This window comes from Bison bison, unplaced genomic scaffold (genome assembly GCF_000754665.1).
Source record: "Bison bison bison isolate TAMUID 2011002044 unplaced genomic scaffold, Bison_UMD1.0 scf7180017864155, whole genome shotgun sequence".
NCBI lineage: Eukaryota > Metazoa > Chordata > Mammalia > Artiodactyla > Bovidae > Bison > Bison bison.
Genome location: NW_011494727.1, coordinates 1,435,010 through 1,438,387, shown reverse-complemented (window position 1 = coordinate 1,438,387; position 3,378 = coordinate 1,435,010). Strand labels below are relative to the sequence as shown.

General features: G+C 58.2%; 1 protein-coding gene across 1 annotated transcript in view; it reads left to right on the top strand.

Moving 5' to 3' along the window:
• Positions 1-3,378, top strand: part of ANPEP (alanyl (membrane) aminopeptidase) — a 29,658-nt gene continuing 26,280 nt past the window's right edge. The window contains exon 1 of the mRNA XM_010841037.1: positions 1-76. The gene's annotated coding sequence lies outside the window, so the exon portion shown is untranslated. The remainder of the gene's footprint in view (positions 77-3,378) is intronic.

Sequence of the window (3,378 nt, the reverse complement as noted above, 5' to 3'; positions counted from 1 at the left end):
GTCTGTGGCTGGTCCGGGTCGTCCATCGGGGGAGGAGGCTCGCAGCCGGCCAGGGTCGGGCGCCTGGCAGCCTCAGGCAAGTCGAGCGGGGTGCAGAGGGGACCGGGTGCGCGGAGGGGCCGCGGGGCGCAGCCGGGCTGAGGCAGGGACCTCGAGGCAAGCGCGCTCAAGACTCCGACGTCCCTGCCGACGCCCCCTTCCCAGACCGGCACACTGAGGTCCAAGGCGAGCGAAGGAGAGAGACCCCTCTAGGATCGCGCCGCCAGGATGGTCCCGCAGCGGGCCTGTCAACCCGTCGGCGAGCGGGAGGTCCCGCCCTGGAGAGGTGGCTCCCAGGGTGGCGAGCGCGGCTGCTGGCGCCTCTGGGGGTGGACCGACGGAGAGACACCACTGGTGCAGCGGACTCAGCCCTGCTGGGGTCCCGGGCCAGGTGGGGTGGGGACAAAGCGTGGTGGCGAGCGTGGTGACTGGTGGTGACTGTGAGACTCAACCGCTCAGACTCGCAGTGGCTGGGGCGGAGCCAAAGATGCGCGAGGTCCTGGCTAAGGCTTGGGGGTCTGTCTACAGAGCCCCCAGAGCGGGAGCGGGGCCGGGGTCAAGACTCCAGCAGGAGATCCCCTTAGCTAGCCTTGGACGTCTTGCTTCCCTCCAGAGCCCTCCACCCGACTACTATTTTAAAGGGAATTCTTATTTTTAGTGAAAGTTGCTCAGTCGATGTCCGACTCTTTGCGACCTCATGGACTATACAGTCTGTGGAATTCTCCAGGCCAGAATATACTGGAGCAGGTAGACTTTCCCTTGTCCAGGGGGTCTTCCAAACCCTGGGATCGAACCCAGGTCTCCTGCATTGCAGGCAGATTCTTTATCAGCTAACCCACTCCCCTGCTCCTTACAACACCACCACTGGGATGAGGGTTTTCCTGATGTGGGAACAGAGTGCTTGCTCCAGCCCTACCCCGAAGCCGAGATGATCAGTGTTCCTACTGCTATAGGCATTTGCTCTGGTGAGGGGCTTCCAAGTAGAGCCAGTAGGGTCCTAACCCTGCACCTCCCCACCCCTCCAGCAGTGCGGTGAGTGGGGGTGCCCAGGTGGGTCATGCCTTGGGTTTTGTGACTTGAATCCTCCTCCTCCTCCCTTCATCCCAGCTCAGGGCAAAGTGCTAGTTACTGGAATCAGTGGGACAGTCAGGCAGTGTGGCTGGCTGGTCAGAGCGCAGTTCTCAGTCAGACCTGAGGTCTGAAGCTGGCTTAGTCCCTGAGTCTCTCAATGACCTGGACATCTCTGGGCCCTGCTTTGCTGCTGCTGCTGCTGCTGCATCATTTTAGTTGTGTCCGACTCTGTGCGACCCCATAGACGGCAGCCCACCAGGCTCCCCCATCCCTGGGATTCTCTAGGCAAGAATACTGGAGTGGGTTGCCATTTCCTTCTCCAATGCATGAAAGTGAAAAGTCAAAGTGAAGCCACTCAGTCGTTTCAGTCGTGTCCGACTCTGTGGGACCCCATGGCCTGCAGCCTACCAGGCTCCTCCATCCATGGGATTTCCCAGGCAAGAGTACTGGAGTGGGGTGCCATTGCCTTCTCCAGAGCCCTGCTTTATTCACCTGTAAAAGAGGAGTGTGGGCCTTCCCAGGTGGAGCTAGTGATAAAGAATCTGTCTGCCAATGCAGGAGACAGCAAGAGACAAGAGTTTGATCCCTGGGTCAGGAAGATCCCCTGGAGTAGGTAATGGTAACCCACTCCAGTATTCTTGCCTGGAGAATTCCACAAAGGAGCCTGGAGGGCTACAGAACATGGAGTCGCAAAGACTCGGACACTACTGAATGACGCAGCACACACAGGCACACACACATACAAACACACACAGTGTGTCTGAAAGAGGAGTCTTGGAGCAGATGGGCCTTCCAGTTGACTGTGATTGAAGAGTTGGCTGCAGACATGTGAGGTGGGGGAGGGGAACAATGGGGGCGCAGCCAAGAGGAAGTGGGAATGGGCCTCGGATCTGCCAAAGATCCCCTCCCCACACACTGGGGGCAGGGGAGGTGGGGAAAGCAGGGTGACTTGCCCAACTCTGGCAGTAGGCTGGCATCCTCCCCTAGCCCACCTCCCTAAAGAGCCCTAGAGTCTAAGCCTAGACTATGAGTGAAAGGAAGCTTAACCCAGAGAGCTGCTGCCACTTCACAGATGGAGAAACAGGCTCAGCTGTGTGAGGCACCCCAGCGCCTGCCCCGTGATTCTCCCCCTCCCGAGTCTGCTAGAGAGTGGGGCATCAGCTCCCCACTTCCACCACCCTTAGGCCAAGTTTTCCAGCCCCTTTGCTTCAGGAGTTTTATTGCTAAGCTTTCTTTCTGAGAAGAAAGGTTGGGGTCCCCAAGTGGGAAGGCAGCAGTCTCCCCAGCATTGGAGTTGGGCCTAGTTCCTGGGCCTCTGCCTTTGATGGAAGACCAGGACCCCACGCTGGGGACTCTTTCAGAATCTGGGAAGGACGGTATGGATGGCGCGCCAGCCGCTCACATGGAGCCCCCTGAGAGCCTTCCTTCACACAGGCCACCAGCCATCACCTCCAGCCTGGGCCCAGGCCTAGGTGTCTGTCATCAGAGGCGCGGCCGTGTTTCTCAGCTGCACCTGGAGGCTTACCAGGGTCCCCCACAGCGGCCTGAGTCTGGGAGCACTGCCCTCCCCTTCTGATAAGAAGTTCCACTTCCTAGAGCCCCCGCAGCTCCCGGTCCTGGTCTAGGGCCAGGGAGTTGCTGGCCCCCTTGTAGAGCCCCCAGGCTGACTTCACCAGATTCCCAGTCTCCTTGCAGCAGCCACTCCCGCCATGTCCCTTAGAGTGCCTATAAAATTCAGAAGAAGGGACACACAGTTCCCCTAAAAGATGATCAGATCTTTCTTCCTGCCTGGCCTTCTTTAAATTGCTGTCCTGTGCTGTCACCTCCTGAGGTCTCTTGAAAGATGTATGTCTCCTCCTGAGGTCTTTTAACCCTCTGGGGCACTGCACAGTAGGAAATGTAGGGGCTGTATGAGAGGATGCTTTCGGGAGGCGTGTATAATCCAGCAATAGAATCTGCCACAACTGTCTGTGTGACCTTGGGCAAGTCACGTCACTTTGTGCTGTGGTTTCCTCAAGAGCCAGTGGTGGTGATTATCCTGATGGTGATTGTCTGAGTTCGGTCACACAGAAGGCAATTTTCCAGGCAGGATCTGCAGCCCAGAAAGGCCCTTCCAAGGCTGGTGTCCTTCCACCCACTCCCCACGGTCCCCATCTCTCCTTTGCTCCTGAGTGCCTTGGATTGGCTTCCAGAGGTCAAAACAGGAGCTGACTTCCTATGGGGGCTTTCTGCGGTTCTCACAGGATGGACAAGGGCCAAAGCTCCCAG